The sequence below is a fragment of the Canis lupus genome, chromosome 8 (genome assembly GCF_011100685.1).
Source record: "Canis lupus familiaris isolate Mischka breed German Shepherd chromosome 8, alternate assembly UU_Cfam_GSD_1.0, whole genome shotgun sequence".
Taxonomy (NCBI): Eukaryota; Metazoa; Chordata; class Mammalia; order Carnivora; family Canidae; genus Canis; species Canis lupus.
The window spans coordinates 60,498,893-60,522,458 of record NC_049229.1 but is presented as its reverse complement, the minus strand read 5'-3'; positions in this window follow the sequence as shown (position 1 = coordinate 60,522,458).

Genomic DNA, 23,566 nt, shown 5'->3' with positions numbered 1-23,566 from the left:
CAAGAGCCTTGACTTATGTTTTTCCCTGTTGAGCCTGTGAGCTCCTCAACAGTAGGAGTATCTTCATTGCCTTTGTATCCACAGTCCTAGCAAGCAGTGGGCATTCAGTAATTGTTGTGTTTGTGCATAGACTGCCAACAATGTCTAGGCCCAACTCTGGGAGACATTATACACTTGAACACTTTCATCCTTTTGCTTCCAATGAGGCAGCACTCAGGGCAGATAATAATTATCTGTCTCTTGCATGCACCGATTCTCCCCTGCTCAGGGGAATGTCTATCTCTATTATCTCCATTCTCCTACCCCTGCTTCCTCCACAAGGGTGAAGACTTTTTCTCTGCATGATGCAAACTCTTTGGAAGTTAACAGGTGATTTCTTGCCTTGGCCATACCATCTTCCCCTTCCTCATTTTACCTGGGCCCTGGTTAATGTATCCCATGTAATATTTATGCTCTGCACGTACCTGAACTTCCCAAGCTGTGCCCTATTTATGCATTCATGAGCAAGTGCTCAAGATAATGTCATTTCATCAAATGGAGCTGAACCATGGCTCCACTTTATGAGGGATTACAGGCTGTTTTTTCTTTATTTGTAAATGTGCCAGCCTAAAAAATGCCATGTTTTGTCAGAGACAGCTGATTAAACACCTCTGAGTATCTGTCAGTGCAAACCGTGAGATCATTAATTTATGCTGTAAAAAGAATAGCTAGGGAAGTGTGATTTGGACTGGTGTTGTTCTATTCCTCGTTTGAAACAAATAACATTTACATCTTTGGAGAGAATGTTGTGAAAAATCACCCTAATGGATCAGTGTTTCCCAGAATGACATCAGTGGTGTCACTTTGGTGCTCATCTATTTAAAGCCTCAAAATGGATATTTTAGTCTTAACAGCAGGTGTCCTGATATGGAAAAGCTTCTAAATTTGCTTGGGCTTGGGGAGCATTTGGTCATTTCCCTGTCTCTCTCCCTTTCTTCCTCCCATCTCCCTCACTCTCTTAGCACCCACCATAGTCTTACCAATACTACATAGTTTTGAAATAATTTCTGCAACTTGTTAATGTCTTGGTCTGGATTTTGATCTCCAAATCAGGGAGTTGCATCTCCTGGTGGAGATTGCCTGCTGGGTTTGTTTTGAATTCTGGACTTTGTAGAAGTGTCAAATAATGACTTTTCAAACCAATAAAGAAACTAGAAGGAGAAAACATCCTTTCAGAAGCCATAGAGATTGCATTTACTAGGTTGCACAAAGGTTTTTTGAAGTGGAATGTGTTTACACCATTTTAATAATGAAAATACTTCATTTCTCTTTTATATATAGAATTCTCTTCTATATATAAAAGATTATCTTCTCTTTTAATATAGAATTCTGATTTTCACACAGCATTTGTAGTGGCAGCCTTTGAAATCTACTACTATTTCCCCAAACTCTTTCCAATAGATTCCACGTTATATTCTACTCTGCATAAATAGAAACAGGGACCCGTCAATTTGCACTGTTAAAACTATACAACGACTATTTCATTTGATGTTCACAATAACTCTATGAGTAAACAGGACCCTATTTTGTAGATGAGGAGACAGTCTCAGACATTTATAGAAGGATTGGCTTAAGACTGCATAGAATTTGTAGGTAGTTTGGTTTAATACACAAGCACCTCGCACGTCATGCCCAGAACTAAAGACACAAAAATGAATTAAATGCAACTTCTTCCTTCAAGTTCAAAGTCTAATGATCAGAATTTAACCCATCTTTTTTTATTTTTTGTAAATGCCCTTTATCAGATTAAGGAAGTTAATCTTCTTTTCCTAGATTGCTGAGATTTTTTAAAAAAGATTAATAATCACTTATTAAGAAAAAAGTGTGCAATTCACCAGTCTTGTCTCCCTTTGCTGTCTCAAAGCTCAAGTTGGGGCCAGCCACATCTAAAGAGTTTGTTTCCCTAAGCAACCTCCTCTCTTCTTTATTCTTTCTCCTTAAACATCTAACATCCTCATGCTTTCCAAGGCTGTCTCTCTCTCTCTTTTTTTTTCTCTCTCTCTTTTCTTAAAAGATTTATTTATTTATGATAGAGAGAGAGAGAGAGAGAGAGGCAGAGACACAGGAGGGAGAAGCAGGCTCCATACTGGGAGCCCGATGTGGGACTCGATCCTGGGACTCAATCCTGGGACTCCAGGATCGCGCCCTGGGTCAAAGGCAGGTGCTAAACCACTGAGCCACCAGGGATCCCTTCCAAGGCTGTCTCTTAATCAGAGCCCATACTCATCCCCTTAGCAAGGCACTCCTATGCAAGATACAACCTACAGAGTGATACAGGGCAGTCTGCAAACAAGAAATGTGTTTGGATGGGCATGGCCATATGGGGGGAAAAAAACAAAAGAACACCCCCCCCAAAAAAAAAACCCACCACAGCTACTGTCCATGGTTCTGAACAATCACCACTGGCGATGACATCGTGTCTTCTGGCTCTGAGTCCCCAGTGATCCTTGTCAAATGCCTTCACTGCTTGTAGGTTTTCTTTGTTGTTGTTGTTGTTGTTGTTGTTGTTGTTTTTATCTTGAGGAGGAGTTTGCCCTTTTTATAGTGTCACAACATAAATAGGATCTATGAGTCACGTGGCAGCCTGGGTTTGAATCCCCCACCCACCATTTGCTAGTGGGATCTTGGTGTGGGCTACCTGACCTCTTTGAACTTCAATTTCTCCACCTTTAGAGTGAAGATAAGAGTAATAAATAGCTTGTAGGTTTGAGTATGAAAAACTCAGCAAAGGCTTTCCAGAAGTAGTAACATGAACAGTTCTGAATGTAATAATTACTTATAGGAGTCATCAGGTTTTTAATAGGACATTTCTTTATTACCAGGAAATGGAGGAAATATATGTTCCTTCTCTCTCTGTAACACGGTTGGGTCAGGAAACCAGAAACCATACTAATTTTAACAGAGAAAATTGTGAATTTATTAAGTAGAGGATAAAAGAAAGATAAAGGTAAAAGGGAACACTGAGGTAGTAATAGCTGGAATAAGCTACTAACTCATGGGGCTGGAGCAACAAAGGGGAGAAGTTGGGATCTTCAGAGCCTCGAAGGTTGGAAGAAGGATACACCTCTCTGCCTCATAATGCTATTAATACATAATAAGAAGTTAATGACTGCCAATGGCTTGGTAAGCTATCAGTCCAGTTGATCAAGAAAGAAGGGCTTCATATGTGGCTCAGTATAATACGAAATGTATCTCAAAGACCATATTTTATATTAGAAAACTTAAAAATTATTCAAAACATGGAAAAAGGCAAAGAATGTTATATGTCCTTTTTTTTTTTTTTTAAAAAAAAGACTTTATTAGATAGAGAAAGAGCATAAGCAGAGGCAAAAGGAGAGGGAGAAGCAGACTCCCCACTGAGCAGGGAGCCCCACTTGGTGCTTGATCCCAGGACCCCAGGATCATAACCCAAGCCGAAGGCAGATAGCCAACTCACTGAGCCACCCATTGTGCCCCTGTTACATGTCCTTTAATATCATGTTGGGGCATTGTCTAGCAGCTATTCCTATGGATTATCTAACTCTAGGAAAATGTATCTTTGTTTCATTTACTATTTACTATTAATTAGAGTCTGTACTGTCCAAAGTTCTATCTTAGCTTGAGAAAGATTGATAAGCTGCAAATATTTTGTTCAGTAGAGATGCAAATTATTTCTGTATTTCTTATCCCTGTAGAAAAGATAGCCCCAAAGATTACAGATATATTCTCCCATAGAATATGTGACACTTTTACATCTAACATAGCAGTTTTATTTCAACATTCCTTTCCTGACAGACTAAATATGTGTTTCCAAATGTCTTGAATAAATATCTGTTTTGAATGCACTTTGAGCCAGCTTCACTATCCTGCAGATTCCCTCCTTAATGAATGTATTAGTCATAGTTCTCTAGAGAAACAGAACCAATAGGGGGGAGAGAGAGAAAAATAAAATTTATTAAAAGGAAATGGCTCATGTGACAATGGAGATTGAGGAGCCCTACAGTCTGTCATCTGCAAGCTGGAGATTCAATGAAGCTGATGGTGTATTTTGAAGGCCTGAAAACCAGGAGTCCTGAGGGCAGAAGATCCATGTGACATCTCAGACAGGCAGAAAAAGGGCAAATCTCTTCCTCTACCTTTCTGTTCTATTCGAGCCAATGGATTGAAAGAGGCCCACCCGTATTGGGGAGACCAGTCTGCTTTACTCGGTCTACTGATTCAAACGGTGATCTTTCCCAGAAACATTCTCACAGACACACCCAAAAATAATGTTTAACCAGATATTTGGGTATCCCGTGATCCAGTTGAGTCAATGCATAAAATTAACTATCACAATGGATTAAATAAATCTTGTACATATGTTCACTGTATACTTGTACAAGAATCATGCTTTTAAAAATTACATTTTGCCAAGAACTGAAATGAGAGAGGACAATGTATTTGGCCAAACTTACACAGTTAGAAAACAGTGGAGTCAGGATTCCCACTCAAGTCTGACTGACACCAACATCTACATCGTTATCCCTTGGAGCCTCTAATCCAAAAAAACTATCTGTTTAATAGAGAAATTGTACAAGGAATTGCTGCCAAGCTCTTGCCTGAAGTTTGACAGAATTGGGAGTCAGCTGGAGTGATAAGCCAGTCTACAATGTTCAGGGTAGATCTGCAGACTGAGATAGGTCAGAAAAGGTCAAATGTTGATACAGAGCAGGGAAGATCATGAAAATGGTAATGAGAGCCTGAGAAAGATGGCAGCAGTGTTGACCCGGGCATAAATTTTAAGACAAACACCCGGGCTGCAGCTGTGTGAGGCCTGGACTGATAGCCAGCAACCAGTGCTAAGTCCAGGTAGACAGCCCACCTTCCTCAGCCCCCACCCAGGAGCTCGCAGGCAGGCAGGAATGCAGGGCAGCTCAGCCAGGCTCTCTGATAAGTTCTTAAGGCACTTTATGCAGAATCAAGAGGATACTATTTGGGAATTCAAAAATAAATAAATAAAACCCAGCAAAAACCATGCAGTAGTCTTAAACAAACTTACACATTAAAAAAAAAAATTTAGTGCCCAGAATTTAGCCTTCAGTCAACTTTAGAAATGTATGAAGACCTCCTGGGTGCAAAGCACTGGGGGGAAGAATGAAAAAATAAAAATAAATAAAAAGACTCTTGAAAGTAGTCTTAGAAACCACCATCTCCAAGAGGTCAATCTTTGCTCTCACTTGTCAGTCAACAATTTTATTGAGCTCCTTTTGTGTACTAGATGCTGTTGCAGCCCTGGAAATACTGTAGAGGATAGGAGTTGTGAAATCCTTGTTCTCATGGGGGCTTATAAACTAGTGCAGTGACATAATAAAAGATATTAATATATTATCAATACATAATATATTGTATTAATATATAGAATATATAGTACACATAATATAGGTAATGTATAATATATATATAATTTATAACATGTTAATTGTGGTTAATATATAATTAATATAAGACATAGTCTCCAGAGTGCTTAGTGCTATGGATAAAATAGAGCATTTAACATAGGGGATAGGGTTGTGGCAGGTTTAAGGAGCTATGTTGGAGCCAGGAAAGGCCTCTCTAAAGAACATAATTAAGTGAAGGAGCAGTTTGCTCCTGTTTCAAACAGTTTGCTCCTGTTTGAAAATATTAAGGGAAGGATATACCTGGCAGAGGGAACAGTGATTTCAAAGGCTTTGACAAGGAAGTGCATTTGGTGGTTGAAGAAGAGCAAGAGACTGGCTGGGATGTATTCACCAAGGGAGGGTGGCAGTAGGAGATGTAGGGCATGATGTTAGCAAGGTAGGCCGGGGCAAGATCATGTGTAGCCTTGATGGCACAAGCAACAGTTTATTTCAGCTGTGTCATCCTGGTCCATTTGTTCTTCCTCTATGCAAAGGAGGATGCCATGGCCCATCATTTATTAAGCAAATTCTACACACCAGCTCTGTATGTGAGTCCTGCCTTGGCTTATGCGGAAGATCTACAAAGATGAGGAAAGAATGGTACTTCATGGAACTCATCGTCTAGGAGGCTCCCTTAGTGGCCAAGAGAGGCAAAAGGTCAGTAGAGAACCAGAGCTCTGGAGCCTCTGCTAATGGAGCCACCATTCACTTATTACTATCAGAAACCCCATTTCAAGTCGTTCACCAAGTTCTGCTGATTGTCCATTTTAACAGGCTCCCTGTATGTCCCAGCCTGTTCCCCTCCATTAGCAACGCCTTAGTTAAACAGTATTACCATTTCAGCCCTAGACCATTACGATGGCCTTCCAACCACTCTCCTTACCCCTGGGCTCCCCCCACCTCCAATCCAGCTTCCATAGTGGGGCCTGGCTAATCTTTCTAAAATACAAATCCAGTTATGTCTTCTATACTTGGGGGGGAAAAAAAACAATTAGTGACTTCAAGTCACCCATATCACCCAAGTTTGCTAAACCCCAGATTCCTTCAAGTTTCTCAACTCTTGACCTCAGATTTTCTTTCTCATCTCCCAGACTCTTATTCTGAAGTCACACTGGACTCTCATCATTTCCAATGCACTATGCTCTTGCACATGCCCCCTCTTCCTAAAATGCTCACCCTGGTGGCTAGCTGGTTGAACTCCTTCATCCTTTAGGACCCAATGACAAATGGCCTTTCTTCCTTGAGACCTCTTGTTTTCCCTCCAGGGAAATTGATCTCCAGTTAGTCAATCTCTAGAATCTTGTCCATAGTGCATACTTCTATTTTAACAATATTACGTTGTATAGTCTCCATGTATTTTCCTCTGACTCTTCTAGTACATGGCAAATCTTTGAATAGGAACAAACATCCTATCTGTTTTCACCCATCTAGCATGGAGTAGATGTTGTTTGTTTAATAAATAAGTTTGGTGCTTTCCAAACTGCTTTTTAGGATGTCAATAGAGATGTTAATAAAAATTTTCCATGTAGATAAGTTTGGCAAACAATGGCTTAAACATAGTTATATTGGGGCTAATATATATGTAGTATGATCCCATTTGTATTTTTTTAAAAAATAGATATACGTTTATTTGTAGAAAATTTCCTGACAAGGTAAGTGGGAAACTGTTAACAGTGTCATCTCTAGGGAGTGAAGATGGAGAATTAAAGGACAAGGAGAAGAAGATTTTCATTTTTCTCTTATATCATCTTATACTTTTTGATTCTTTAAAAAAATCAGTACATGCAATACAAGTAATTGATTTTTTAAAGACTTTATTTATTTGTGAGAGAGGGAGTGGGAGAGAGCACAAAGTGGGGGCCAAGGGAGAGGGAGAAGCAGATTTCCCACTGAGCAAAGAGCCTGATGAGGGGCTCGATCCCAGGACCCTGGGATCATGACCTGAGCCAAAGGCAGACACTTGACCAGCTGAGCCACCCAGGCACCCCCTTTTATGTGATTGATTTTAGAAACAGTGAAATACATGGCCATATTTTTAAAAATAACACTAGCAACCCTATGCTAAAAATGTGGAAAATAGTAATTTGATGTATAGGCTCTCCTGCTTGTACCATCACCCTCCTCCATCCCAGGATCCTCTTGGGAAGCACAACCTCCCCAGGCCTCTTGGGACACTGGTCTCCTCAGGTGAAGAGGCCTCCAGGAGGAGCTATCTCTGAGTCATTCCTCAAACAAAGAGCTCTGAGGAAAGGTTCAATTTAAGGCAGGAGAGGATGAGGCCTGCATACAAAGAGGAAGAGACAGAGTGATAGAAATTTGGAACATGACTTGAACTCCTGGATCCCATTGTGCCTGAAGCCAATTTCACCTAGGAATTCACTTTTGTAAATTTCACCTAGGAATTTACATTTGTAAAGAAGCCTAAAGAGTTGTGATGGAATACAGCCCTGCCTTGGGAAATTAGTGACACAATGTCTCCTAGTAACCTGTTGGATCCTTGTTTTTTCTCTACAAGGTGTGAGCTGGAAAATGGATTTACAGGCTCTTTCCACCTCAGTTTTGTGATGCTATGTCCTTGTTTGATTCCTAGGTCCATTTTCTTTGCCTAACCAGATGCTGCTTCTCCTTCAGTAGATGGGAGTATCCCCAGGGACTTATACCTTCATGGTTTCTGACCCCAGAAGTCAGAGGCAGCTGATGTGGCTGAGTGTGCTCAAGGATAGGTAGGGACTGAAATGGATGCTCAGGCCGACTCTGGGATGCTAGGGCCCAACATCAAAATACCAGTCACTTTAGGGAGGCTGTCCCTCTTCTCCCTATTGCTTCAAGAGACATTTTCAACAAAAGCAAACCAGCAAGTGCACGTACTTGGGAAGTGAGCCTGAGGGGCTAGAAGACCCCTAGGTCTGGGGCTCACCTAGGTTGGGGCCTTAGAATGTAATACTGTTCCCCATATCATGGAAACCGTTTGGTTCCAGGCCTCCTGTGATGCCTGGGTCCTGGAGGACTAACAGAAGACTGTAGTTGGACTGGATAGGTGACTGGGGCAGGTGGGGAAGATGAGAGTCATCAGGAATGACCACAATGGAAAGAGAGTCCTTGCGGAGGAGCAGAGCCCAGCATCAGGAAAAGGGGAAGGAACTGATACCCTGGTTCAGCTCTTCTGCTCAGGTTCTGTTCTCAGCATCTATTCTAGTTGCTTTCCTTCTGTTTTCTTATTTAATCCACATAAAATATTTTATGTCCCCATTACACAGATGAAGGAACCAAGGCTCAGGAGGGTAAAACTCTTTGGTCACATATCTTGTAAGTGACAAAGCCGTGACCCACACCAGGCTGGTATGACTGCAAAGCCTCTTAGGAGTGTGGCCCCAGCCACAGAATTAGGATGTGGTCCTTGGAAAGCCTTGGGGTTATAGGGGAGGAGAGGCAGACATGACTTCAATCTGGAAGGATTGGGTGCATATGGAACCAAAGTTTGAAGAAACACAAGGAAAGTGCAATGGCCAGAGCTGGAGCCTTGGGCTTTGCTGCCCCATCAGTGAGGCTGGCCACAGCCCCCCACTTCTCTTGATGGAGCAAGGGCTTTTGCTCTGGACACTCAATGGTGCACACACCACTGGGGCCCTTGCTTCCTAGAGTTCTCAGTCTAGTGGGGTTAAAAGATACCACACAAAAATCACTGGAGGAATCCCTACAAACTGCAGTGAGCGATGGCTGTGTGGGAGGGGTGTCTGATTGGGCAGTAGGGGCAAGAGTCAGGGTCAGAAAAGATTTCCTCAACTGTGTTAATGTCCTGTTGCTGCTATAACAAATCAACACCAATTTAGTGACATAAAACAACACAAATTTATTCTCTTACAGTTCTGGAAGTCAGAGGTCCCAAATGGGCCTCACCGGGTTAAAATCAAGATGCCAGCATGAGTGTGTTCCTTCTAGAAGCCCTAGGGGAGGATCTGCTGTGTCTTTCCAGCTTCTAGAGGCCATCTCTACTCCTTGGCTCATGACCGCCTTCCATCTTCAAAGCCAGCAGTTACATTGCTCTGACCTGTGCTTCTTCCATGGTCACATCTTCCCTGTCTCTGACTCTCCTAGCTGCGTTTTAAAAGGACCTTTGTGATTACCTTGGGCCTACCCAGATAATCCAGGATAATTTCCCCATCAAAAGGTCTTTATCTCAGTCAGATCTGCAAAGTCCTTTTTGTTATGGAAGGTGACATAGACATGAGTTCAGGAGATTAGGACATGGACATCTGCGGGGGGAGGGGAGGGGGGGCGGTGAAAGGGCATTATTCTGCTTACCACATTGAGGAATTGACCTCTGACCTATAAATGGAAGAAGAGGGAATTAATTGAGTGAAGTGAGTAAAGGAGAGTAAGAGAGCATTCCCCAAGAGGACATAGTGTGAGCAAGGGTCCTAAGGCAGGAAGGAGGGTGATGAGCTGAAGATTTTTTTTAAAAGCTGGTGTGGCTAGAGTACAGAAGGCAGGAGAGGGAGGGGAGACAGCAAGCTGGAGAGCAGGGAAAGACAGGGCTTCCGCAGCCATGGAGATGACTTTGGCTTTGGTCTTTCCTAGGTGAAGAATAGGAGGACAATTGGATGTGTCATTTGAAGATCCCACTCCAGCTTCCTATGGAGAATGGGTTTGAAGGACCCAGAGTGGACACAGGGGATCCTTTAGATAAGTGGGGGGCCATCCCACTTTGGCCATCACTTAAAGAGTCCTAGCCCTTCCAGGTGACACATGTGGACTATGCACACCTTGCTTGGAAGCTCTGATGTTAATTTTAACATGGAAAATTGCAAACAAATCCACAAGTAGTTTACTAAAGGCCCATATACCCTTCTCCTGGCTATACTAACTAGTCATTTCATGGTAAATCTTATAGTGTCTATATTCCCCTATCCCAGGATTATTTTGAAGCAAATCTCAAGTAGCATATCATTTAATTCAAACTTATTTCAGCTTGTATCTATATCTGTATAAGGAATCCTAATAATTAATAATAATAATAATAATAATAATAAATAATAATTGGCTTGGGAGCCAGTATTGGCTCAGTACATATCTATGGAAGGAAGGAAGGAATAATTATGCATTTTGACAACCTCATAGGAAGCTTATTCCTTTGTCATATATTTGCCCAGGATTCCAGAGCACCTTATACATCAAAATCCACATCCTCTCAGGGCAGAGGATTTCTCTTCTTGTGTATGACAAGCTTTGTCCAGTTCTCCCAGAGCCTTCCCTCACCAGTCCCTAAGCATCCTTGCTGCAGGTTACAGCAGCTCCAGGGCATATACATGCTATTTTTCAGATGGGACAATTAAAGGCCCTGCTCCAGATCAGCCCACAGGATGGCAAAAGCCTCAGCATGGTGCCCCGCCAGCCACTCTTTTGGCACTGGAGAAGAAGAAGGCCTTTTCAAACTGACAAAAAAAAGTTCATGCAACCCACGTGCTGACATGCTCATTTCCAGGACACCTGCAGTTAGGCTTCCTGCTCTCCAAATTACCCTGTATTGCTGGGTGGGAGGTAGAGAGGCCTCTAATTACATCTTTCTTGCAGTCTTTTGGTTCCGTGACTATTTCAAGGAGGAATGGAACCATGTTGACAACTTCCTCTCAAACGAGGACCCTCCTCAGAAGCCCCCTCTCCGCTCCTCTCTCCATGAAAGCCTTCATTGTCTGGTGACGTTCTCTTCTGGTTATCAACTGCTATGTAGCAAAATCACCAAATGGCTTACATAGCAATTATTTAATCATTTTGTTATTTTTGCGATTTACGGGGGGAAATCTGAGTGGGCCTCAGCTGGGCAGTGCTGCTCCACTGGTATTGAGAGTCCCAGAAGTCTTTGCTCACATGTCTAGGGGCCTGGTGGGTAAGCTGGATCCCTGTCTTCCCATGTAGTCTTAGAACCTCTCCCATGCCTCTCTAGTAGAAGTCAGACATCTTACATCATGGCACAGGGCTCCAAAAGTACTTGTTCCCAGAGACAGGATGTTGGAGATGTCATCCCTAAAGGCCTTGAAGCTGCTACAAAAACACTTATTTTGCTTATCCTGTTGGTAAAGGGAAAAGGACACAGACCCGCCTCTCAATGGAAGGAATGTGAAAGAATGTGTGGCAACCTTTAATTCTTGTCTTAGTCTGTTTGAGCTTCTATAACGGAATAGCATGGACTGGATGGTGTACAATCAATAGAAATTTATTCCTTATAGATCTGGACCCTGGGAAGTCTAAGATCAAGGCACCAGCAGATTTTGATGTCAGGTGAGAGCCTGCTTCATAGTTCATAGATGGCTGTCTTTTTGTTGTGTCCTCCCCTGGGGGAAGTGGCAAGGGCACTCTCTTTCCAAGGGCATTAGTATCATTCATGGGGGCTTCACTCACTTTCCCTCCATAAAGTCCCAACTTCTGAATACCATCACCTTGGAGGTTTCCATAAATGAATTTTGGGGAGACACAATCAGCTGATAACAGTCCTCCATAGATAAGGAGAAGTGAGCATAGATCCTTTGTGATCCCAAGAAAATGCAGTGGTCCAGCTTGCAAGAGCTGTCCCAGGACAGCTTCAAATGGAAACACAGTTTTCAGCATTCTGAGACCAAACTGCCATCCTGTTACAAGGAAGTCCCTTATCAGCCAATGTATCCACTCCTTGGAAGGTAAGAGCATCAGTTTCTATAGGCAGAGGGACAGTGGCTCCTGTGTTAAAGTAATAAATTATGGATGCTCCAGAAACTAAAAGCAGTGACTTTGCTGGTTTCTAAGAAGGGCAAATCTGGTGAATCAAGTTGATTTAAGTCACTAACCTGGGCTAACTCTGTTCACAGTGCTTCTGTCCTTGTAGAATTGACTGAGATGCCATTTCTCTTTCCTTGCCCTGGGCTCTGTGGCTAAAGAATCCAGTGACCCCAGTGGGGGTCTTGTGAGCAGGGAGTCTGGGTTGGAATTTTGGCCTTCTATTATGGGCTTCTACATAACAACTCACCATTAGTAAAATGGGAAGAGAAATACTCCTTTAAAGTATGAGAATTGAAAGCCAAACATAAAGCACTTGATGTAGTTTCTGGAACATGTAATAGGTTCATAAATATAATTTAGTTCTCTTGTTTCTCTCACTTTGCCTTATTTCTTTTTCCTTTTTTATTTCCCTCTCCCTTTTTGTTCTCTCTCACTCTTTTCCATTAGAGACAATAAACTCCTCCCTTCCATAAACTCTGATCCAGGATAACTGGCATTCACTCCTCCCTAAATATTCTTTCAGCTTTTTCATCTCCACACATGTCCTCACATCATCCCCTTCTCCTAGTGTGCCTTCCCCTTTTCCCACTGACCTAAAACTTCAGGAGCCTTTCTACTGTCCATACTCTTTCCTCTGTGAAATGTTTCCTGCTCATCTCAAATAGAAATCATCTCTTCCTCCTGTGAATTCCCATAGTTTTGGCCCATTTGCTAATTGGTGTCAGGAAAAGAGCTCATGGTCCATGAATAAAGAAGCATGGATCCTATTCCGAACTCTGCCACTACATAGCTATGTGACCTCAGTCAAGTCATTTACCCTGCATAAGTTTTATACTTTTATACCCCCCATCTAAAAAATAAGGCAGTGAAACTAGATAATTCTTTAATTTAGGGTACTTTTTGCTACAAATGACAAAAAAAACTGCTCTGATGATCTTAGACCAAAAAAGGAGTTTGTTGCATTGTATAATTGAAAAGTCCAGGGTTAGAATCAAGGTCAGCTGGATCCAGGAGTTCAGATGATCATCACTAATAATTGACAGTAAAATAACTACCTCTTTTCCTAGTAATGTCAGCAGAACTTTCCATGCTGACTCTCATTAGGCTGCACTGAAGCATGAGCTCATCCATGAAGCAGTCACAGTGGCCGAAAGAATAAATATTCTGATTTGTCTAGATTTTATCACATGCCCACCCTTGGAGCTGGGGATCTGGCCAGCCCCACTAAAATGCCCTGATGGAAAGTCGAGGGATAGTTCTCTAAAGAAAAGTTGGTGCTGCTTTCAGAGGAAAGGGGAATGCATTCTGAGAATGCAAATTACTGGCTCCTAGTACAGTCCACCCCTTAGCTGATAATCTCCCTTACAACAGTCTTCCTATAAACCCAGCTTCAGAGTGCCCACCAAACATAACGCAGCTGCTCTGTGTGCAACACTAAACACAGTCATCTCATTCTCTAAAAAGACATAGCCCAAAGTTTTGTCTGGTTACTGTATCTATATCCATGTAATTCTAGACTTTCTTTCCTTTTAAAGGTTTTATTTTTAAGTGATCTCTACACTTGGTGTGGGGCTTAAACTCACAACCTCGGGATCAAAAGTCACATGCTCTTCCAACAGAGCCAACCAGGTGCCCCTCCAGGCTTCTGGGATGATGCATGTTCTCCATCAGATTGAGTGTGGCTCTTCAAGTTCTATAGCTTTGAATAAATGACATTTTTTCCCACCCACCCAATAACACTAGTGAAGAAAAAACAGGGTAACTGCTTTTAAAACATTCATTTGAAAAGGGGAAACAGAAAACAGTGGTTATCAGTCCCTGGGCTATACCAGATCCTGTTGGAGGGGAATAGGAAAGCTCCCTGCAATGGCAGTGGAATGAGTGCCTTGATTAGTCAATCCAGCTGCCCTGGGTTTTGTTTTCCTTGATGCTTTCCATTAACATAGGGGAGATGGACTTTGGGGTGAATTGCCCTTCTGGGAATGCAGTGCTTTAGCAACTGGCTTCCTGTTAGCATAAGTTCAAGTGTATCAGAAAATGCAGTCCTCTGCAAGGAACAGAATGCCTGGCTAACAGTGGCTTAAACAAGCGTGAATTTATTTTTCTCATATAATAATATATCCAGAGGCAAGCAGTCACCAGCATGAAATTAAATCAAGGGCCAATGAACTGTGATTTTATTGGCTTTTTCCAATAGATGGAATGCTGCAGCTCACATCTGCATTCAAAGGAAGAAGAACGTGAAGGAGCTGCTCTAGTGTACCTGCCCCCTTCTCTCACAAAAGACAAAAGCCTTCCCAGGAGCCCTTCTCAAGCTTCTGCTTAGATCTCACTGGTCAGAATTGTGTCTCACAGTCACCGCTAGCTGGAAGGGAAGTGGAATTCTAGAATTCCACCTAGAATTCTAGGTGGAAGCTAGAATTTTGCCCTTTGTTCCCCAAACAGAGGTGAGATTTATTAGCAAGGAAGGCCTGAAAATTGCCTTAGGAATGGAGAGTGAGGGTGTGGGGGTGGGTGGTTGTTTGATTTTTCCAGTAGAAAATTAGGGACCGATTACTAGAAAAGACAGGGAGGTGTGCCAAAGTAGGAAAACACAGACTGCCATTGCAATCCCAGATAGACTGTTCCTAACTCTAAAAATCCTTGGTCCAAAGGGCATAAATTAAAAAAAAAAATGTTTCTGGGTTTAAATAAAAGAATAATAATATTGCAGAGGAGTTTTGGAAAGTTAAGTCAATGGCAACTTATTTTTAAAATAACACCTTCCTGAGATAACAGACAATGACAACTTCTGATTTTATCAGAAATTTCAGGAAGGATGAAGGAGGCTTTAAGCATGCTGACATGTGCCTTGTCATCTGTAGCATAAGGTGATGTTTCTCATGCGGATGTCAAGGAACCAGGGCTGCCAGCCACCCACCTTTCCCCTGTCCCCGTATCTCTTCCCCCAGCAATGGAATGTGCTAGGATTCACTTTCTGATTTACATAACCACTGAGGCTAGATTGCCCAGAGCTTCTGATGCCCCCTACCCCACCCTGCAGTTAATATCTATGGGTTCAGGGCTAAGAAGGATTAAGAGAGATTTTTAGATGAGTTTCATTATTTCCAGGCCGGATTAGTTGGCTCACCCAATGTGAGCCTAAAGGCCCACTTAGAGCACTGCCCCCTCCCCAGCCAGGGGCTCCTGGTGGTCATCCTGTGGGTGCTTCTGGCAGGGTGGGGTCCCCAGCAGCACAAAGTGGGTTGCAATTCTGGGACACAGGAGCATTTGAGAGAGTGGAAAGAAGATACTGCTGTTCTGGGCACGCCCCAAGGGAATGAAGCTAATAGACTAGACATCTTCATTGGAAACCAAGTTAATTTTTGAAGCAAAGGCTAAAATAGGCTTCCCTCTTCTCCTCTCTCATTACCCATCCCCCCTCCCCCCACCTAACCTGAAATAAGAATAGAAGTGATTAGGAGCAGGTCTGCTCTGCAGAACAGTAGAAACCTGTTTCACAACGATGACCAATTCTGTACAAGAGCACAAGGCCAGGTCTTTGACTGTTGGCTCTACTATAAAAAGAATGCATCAAGCAAAAGTGTCTCTCAGGTAGTTTCCAGATCCTGTGGCCCTTTAAATTTATCACCCCACAGGGAGGGAGTAGAAATCCTTTTTAGGATTCATACTCAGGATTTTAATCTGTTTTCTATTTTTAACCTTTAGAAGAGGAGACGAAACCCTGTAAACTAAAAGAAGCCATTATCTTTGCTAAAGTAATTTCAGAGAGCAAGAGTCCAATTTAGCTTTCTAGGTTGGGGTTTTGGTGTTGTTTTTGCGTGTGTGTGTGTGTGTGTGTGTGTGTGTGTGTGTTTTAAATCCCTTGCAAACTAGAACAGGTGCTAGAAGAGCTGCAAATCTGGGGAAGTGGGTCCTGTGGGTGCCAGGAAAGAGGGCTGGATATGTCAGCGGGGCTCCCCCAAATCATACGTCACTTCTGCCCCTGACTACTCCAGCCTGGGCTACCACATTTGTCCAGTCCTCTTCCATCCATTCTCTACAGTTCTTCATGTGCTCTTCTTCTACATGAAGTTCTCCTGCTGCCATTTGTCTGCTTAAAAACCACACTGTCTTCAGGACTACAAACTCCAGAGCGAGGGCACAAGGCCTTCCAGCCATCTCCTGGCTCCAACCTGCCTTTCCACGTCATCTCTGTTCTTTGCAGCCAGTGGCCTTTGCCGAGCACAACACCTGCTATGCATTCAATTACATTTGTCCAGCAGATGCTAACCCATCATCCCAGTCCCCATCTCCTGTATTTGGCCTACATTTGCGCTTCTCAAGGCTTTGTACATTCAAGCCCTTCCCTTTGCCGGGAATAGCCTTTCCCATCCCATCTGCCTGGGAAACAGGTACTTATTCCTAAGCCTCCGACTCAAATGTCAGCTCTTTTCCATAGCCTCCCTTGACACTCCCTTCAGCCACCCACACACCCCAAGGCAGACTTATTTTGGGTTACCCTCCTCTTTTATGCATTCCACTGCCATTGCAGTTCCCACATTGCCTATTTATACAGTCTGATATGCTATAAAAAGATAATTGGGTTCCTAAGAAAATTGACTTTATCAAAATTGAATTAAAAACCAATTGATTTGGTGAGAGATAAAAGGGGTTGCAGTTAGTGTGTTCAAGGCTTACAATAACAAAGTTAGCTCGTCTGTAGGATTTTCTGTAATAAAGGTGCTTTATAGCAATCACGGCATTTAATTGCAAGCTAAAATATCAAATTGCTGATCAGGAAAGACAAAAATGAACCAAACATCTCATTTGACTCATAAGCCACACACCTAAGAGCCCTTCAAACCTCAGTCATCTTGGCCTTGACCTTGCAACTTTGCTGGCATCGCAATCCGTAACACAGAAAACAAAAGAAATGACATGAACTGACAAAAGAGGAAGCACACACACTGCTGTGTGTCCTCATGCTTTGTTCCTATTACCTGTCATCCTGCTTATCAAGGACTGATCCCCAAGGACAAGCCTGTTGTTACCAATGGCAATCAGGGTAATGTAAATTGTGTTTCTTAATTCACTGACCTTATGGTCAATATCTAATTCAATTATGAAAACTCCCTCTGTAGGGAAAGACCTATTACCTTCCTTCTACATGGGAGGACACCGAAAGCACAGATGATGCCCTACTCTGTCATCCCAGCATCACTGAACTGATGACAGCTGTCCTCCATTGTCCAGATAATTAGCTTTAGTCTCAATTTTGTCTAGAGCTTGCTTAGTGCCTTGGCTATTTTAGCATGACCTGGATATGTTCCCAACCCTCACCTCAAGCTTCTGTAGGCTGATGACAGGATTTTATTGTCATGAATAAAGATTGACCTTAATATAGCCCATTCATAATACAATGTTAACATTTATTGAAAGCTATGCTATACCTTTTATATGAATTATCTCATCTGTCCCAACAACCTGGAACATTAAGTAATATTACTGGCCAACTGTACAGAGAGAGTAAACTGAGACTTAGATAGGTCAATTAGTTGTCCCACAGACAAATAAGTGGAAGATAATGACATTAAATTAACCACTCCAAAATAAAAAAATTCATTTGAAGTAGATATCTCTCAACCTTTAGTTGTTTTATAACTCTCCACTTCAAATGGAAAGTCAATGGATTGATTTACACATTTACATATTTTGCAATTAGTTTATCTCACATGATTTAACTGCATAATAGTGGATATTCAATGGATACTTTGTTTTTATGGCCAAGTTGACACTAATTTGACCATTCTTTTTTTTCTTTTTTAAAGGTTTTATTTATTTTAGAGAGAGATTGAGCACGAGCTGGGGCAAAGGGGCAGAGGGAGAGGGAGAAGCAGGCTCCCCCCTGAGCAGAGAGCCCTGATGCAAGGCTCCATCCCAGGACCTTGAGATCATGACCTGAGCCAGAGGCAGTCACTTAACCAACTGGGCCACCCGGGTGCCCCTGAACACCCTTAAATTAAAATGACCATAGCTGTTTTCTCTAGCAGAAAACTGAGACCCTCAATCATTTATTTGTCCAGTGTAGTGTAGGACCAGATATGTTTTCTAAGGGAAATCTTGGTCATACCCAGGGGCACGTACTTACAGTGAGGTACGAGGAGGTGGCATGGCTGTATCTTTACAGAAGGGTATAGACTCTTCCGAGGGTTGGCATATGTCTCAGCCTTAATCTATTCCATAGTACACATTCCCCAGTGCTCATCAGACATATCCTTGTACCTTGCTACCTGATTCTTATCAAAAACCCCATTTGTACAAATAATGTTTGTGATGATGTCTTTTTTTTTTTTTTTTTTATGATAGAGAGAGAGAGAGAGAGAGAGAGGCAGAGACACAGGCAGAGGGAGAAGCAGGCTCCATGCACCGGGAGCCTGATGTGGGATTCGATCCCGGGTCTCCAGGATCGCGCCCTGGGCCAAAGGCAGGCGCCAAACCGCTGCGCCACCCAGGGATCCCTGTGATGATGTCTTGAAGAAGTACTGTGCCTATAGTCTTTTAAATCATGGATATCTTAAATCTGTTTGGAATAAGACATTACATATATACTTAATTAATTATGGTGATTTAGGATAAGCCATTTAACTTCCTTGCACCTTATCAGTACCAGGAGGTAGTTGGTTTGGGTGACTTCAAAATGATTTCCAGTACTAACATTTCATCACATAGTCTCAATTCTGGCCATACTTGTGCTCATGAGAGTCTCATCACAAGTTGTCAAATGCATTGGAAGATCCATGCATTATTTCTGTTTGCTCTAGGAGTACCTTAGAATTTGTGGCTTCCTAGGGTCAGTAATGAGCGTGTAATGGCAGCCTTCCTGGTTGCCATCCTCCCCTCTCCTATCACAGTCAATTTCCCTTTGGAGATTCATGTGATTCCAAGGAAGCTGACTCTTCTCCAGATAAGTGGAGAAGGTATTGCCACACACCATGTAAGAGGGGCTATCAGGCCAGCGTGATGTCAATGGGAATGGACTCAAGAAGCAATTTTGATGGATTGTAAATGGGAAGTGAGAGAGAGATGAATAAAGGACTCTGAGCTTTTCTGGCTTGAGCAACCTGGTAGATGGAACTATTTGCTGAGAAAGAAGAGTAAGGAGGAACAGGCTGGCAGTAGGCACAATTACCCATATGCATTGATATTGCCCTTATGCATTTGTGCCCACTCCCCAGCCCACCCTTAACTGAAAACTGCCTGAGGGGAGCAAGCATGCCCTGCTTCTCTTTGAACCCCCCACAATACCGAGCACCAGGCTGTCAGCAGAGACTTACTGACTGACCCTTCTCAAGTCAAGATCTTGGCATCAAAGAGTGGGTAAGGAGTGCGTAGTAGAGACTGAGCTGGCTTTAGCCCCAAAGGGGAATTTATTGGCTCATGATCTAAAAACCCAGGAAGAATAGGGGTGAAACTGGCCCTAAGAGACAGCAAAGGCCAATGCTTGAGCAATCCTGGGGCCTCCTTCACCTCCAGTTTCTACTTTTCTTTGGGTGTTAGCCCCATTCACTATCATTCATGCTTTTTACATCCTTCCTAATGTAATACTTTCACAAGTCATCTTGTTCATATACTTGTTTATGGTTTTCCTCCATGCCCTATCGTGTAAGCCCCATAAAGAAAGGAATTACATCGGTCTTGTTTATTACCACTTCCCCAGCACCCCAAATAATGCCTCTCTTTGAGTAAAGGCTTTGTAAAAATTTTATGAATGAATAGATGGCTTTTTCACGCAAAAGGCAAGGACTCTGTCTCAATTTGCCCACCTCTGAGTCTAATCACTGTGTCCAGGGGGTTGAGGTACTATGATTATCACATCTTGAGTCATGCCCCTGTGTCTAGGGGTGGGAGGAGATACAGAACCAAAAGTAAGACAAAAAAGCTATGGCAAAGAGAAGACCTTTGACCAAAATTAAGGGCAAATGGCACTAAGAAGTAGTCTCTTAGGCCTTACTGAATGTAAATTATCCTGAGCCCTGACCTCTCCTTGGATATGTGTGGGCATTGTCCCTTTCAATCTCCTGGGTTCTGAGTTACCATGATTTGGACATATTTATAAGACTCACACTCTGGGCAATCAATTTAAACCTCGAATGCAGTGATAATATTCTCCAAACCAAAATTCAAGTGCACGGTCTGATAAATGTGGGGACAACAGGATGCAACATTTAAATTAGGCTTGTTCCCAAAATGTCACAATGGTTGCTGGTTTCTCCTGTAGGTGTCCACTGCAGGTTAGCTGGGAAGTCATTAGCCATTTGAGCCTTGATTCTACAAATGACATTTACATGGGGGAAGTGCTGGCATTAGCTCATCCACATCACTTGCAGTATCCAGCAGTGAGTCCAATTTCCCTTAACCATTTGGAAAAGTGGCAAATTATAGGGAACAAATGTCCCTTCCAGCAGCAGGAGAGACACCTGCCTAATGAATCAGCAGTTATGCAGATGGTGAGATGGAGAAACCAAGCAAGAAAGGTCTGGAGTCGGCTTCTCCTGATAAGCAATCAGTGCCAGAGCACCTTCTCCCGTCTCAAATCCTGCTGGGCTGGACCACATGGCTTTCCACACAAATGTAGGTCATTTAAAATGCTGTCAGCAAGCTGGTGTTTCTTAACTGCCAAGACACTGGAAAACCTATAGTGACTAGGAGAAATTATTTCCAAGCTGGTGCTTCTCACTTAAAACAGAGAATCCAGAATTTTAAAGCTGCATTCTATAATCAGTCATGATTATCCTTCAGTGTTGCCCAGATAGCCACCAACTTTGTATGCATAAGTGTTGGGGGGGTGGAAATGGAGGAAGGGGGAAAAGGAAGGGAAGGAAAGAGTGCAAAGCCATATTTTTAAAGGCACTAATTGCAGTTTTTCAATTTACTCTTGAAGGTATTTAAAAGCATTACACTCACTTATAGGAAGAATCAAAATGTCATCATTTATGCCAAGATCTGGAGGCACATTTGGCTCTCAGTTTGGCTGAGAAAGAAAAGTATCTGTTCTACTGATTGAATTTACCATTTTGCAAAATTACCTCTGTTTAATTCATGAAATTTAATCATGATCATGCTGGGATTTATAGCTTCTCATTAATGCTTCCTTTGAAGATGAGTGGGAAGACCTAGGGTTGAGAGGAAAGAAAGATTCTTCCAAAGCACTATAAGACTTAATTTGGATTTTATTAAATCTCATTAGTTCACTAATATAAAATTTATAACACTTTGGACAGACAGTAGGCTGGTATTTATCTTGGTTTAATCTATGAAAAAGTGACTTTGCTCTGCAGGTGAATGATATCAATAAGTCTTAAGGGGATATTCTATATCCTTGATAGAATATTCATTAGACACTTTCTTTTACATACAAGTACTATGCTAATTTCAAAATGTTTCATATATTCATTAAAAAAGATGGATGTAGGCTACCTCTTGAAATACTTTCCTATTTATTACTACTGTTGTTTATTTATTTACACTCTTCCCTCTTCCAAAGTGTCTGAACCAGTCTGCAGCAGAGGGCACATCTATATAGATAAAATTAAATGTTTGTCTGATTACCACTTGCACAAAAATATTGAACTAGGTTTTCATTAAATTTGGAGAATATTTTTGGAGCGGTCTCTCTTCAAATGGAGTGAATCTGAAATTAATTTTTGAAAGAGTTCTGGGAAGTGCTATAAAAAAAAACCAGTGTAGCAGTTTCACTGGAAAACCCAAAATAAGAGTGACTTCAAAAAAATAAGTTCATTTGTGATTCATCTAAGACAAGCCTCTAGCTAGGTGGCCAGAGCTGATAGAATGACTTTCCAGGTGTCAGTACCCATCTTTTTGTTCTATCATCCTAGTGCTGGCTTCTATCCTTTGGGATACCTTATGGTCCAGGATAGCTACAGGTGTGCCAGGGATACTACTAAGTCAACAGGTAGGAAAGACAAAAAACTCCCTCTCTAATGGCTCAGCATCCTTTAAGCAGCCTTCCTGGAAATCTTACACAAAACTTACACTTAATGCTCACTGGCCAAAACTTAGTCATATGGCCACACCTCACTAAAAGAGAGCTTCTGTTAATAAGGAAGAACAGGAGAAGGGATGTGGGTAGAACCAACCAGTCCCTGCCATGAATAGATAGCCAGCCAACCATTTCAGGAGCTAAAATTGTGGTATAATTTTAGGAGGAGAACTAGAAAATTAAGAGCAAAGAAAATAAAACAATTCATGAAGTTATGATGATTAACAGCTTTAACATTGAATTTCTTGATAGCCATGGAAAAGAAAGCATTATTTTTACTGAAGAAGCAAATATATCAATTCTTTAGTAGAAGCAAAATGTACACTGGAATTGAATTCTGTTTCTCTCATTAGCACCATATATACACACAATGGCTACCTGTTTTGCATTTTCAAAATTACTTTCATTATTAAGTATTCTATCCCATTGTTCTCCATACATATACTCACCAATGCGTGTCCAATCTCTGTCTTAGAAAACAGGGTCACCATAGGTGTTGAAAACAGTGAAAGGCACAATTGAATGTTCTTGATGAGTTTTGCAGGGAGTGTGAAAAGTGGTTCTGTGGGAATCAGAGGAAGGGATGGACCAGAAGTGTCAGAGTGGTGTGATCCATGCCAGGCCTTTTGTTTTATAGGTCCCAGGGCCTCACTGATGCCAGGCATGATCAAATCCTGGAAGACTAACTCAGCCTAACTGAAATGCATGTGAAATGGAGACAAGAACCAACAGTAAGTAAAATAATTGTCACAAAGACTAAGCAGGCCTTTGCTGGCACCATCTGTGCCTTCTCTCCAGTTAAGATACTTGGCAAGCCAAATCTTCATCCAAAGCCACACTTTGGATCTGTCATGAGAAACCTCTATCAGGGGTCAGCAGATCTACATGGAAATCCAAAGGTTGCTTTGAAATATTTAATATTTAAATATTTAATGTCATCAAGACCGTCTGTTACCACATAGATAGGATAGGTTTGCCTAGAGATTGGAAATCATAGAAACCAAAAAAAAAAAAAAAAAAAGAAATCATAGAATCCTTTTGGCTGAGATCCTTCTCTCTTAAACACAATCTGAACATGAATGGCCAACCTCTGCCCCTTTGCTCTTCTTTTTTTAGGTTCTCATAGCATTCTTTAATGATAATCCTGCTTACTTGAGAAAGCTTTGTCTCTTTGGGGTGACCTTTCACTTCTTTGCCCTTCTTCATCAAGTTTCCCTCCCAGGTTAACTTTGATAGGGCAATCCAGAGTCTTGTGGGGGCACTGTAGTGAAATCCCCAAGTATGGTCTTCAGATGAGCTTCCATAAATGCCAAGAGCATATGAATCTAGTGGCTACCAT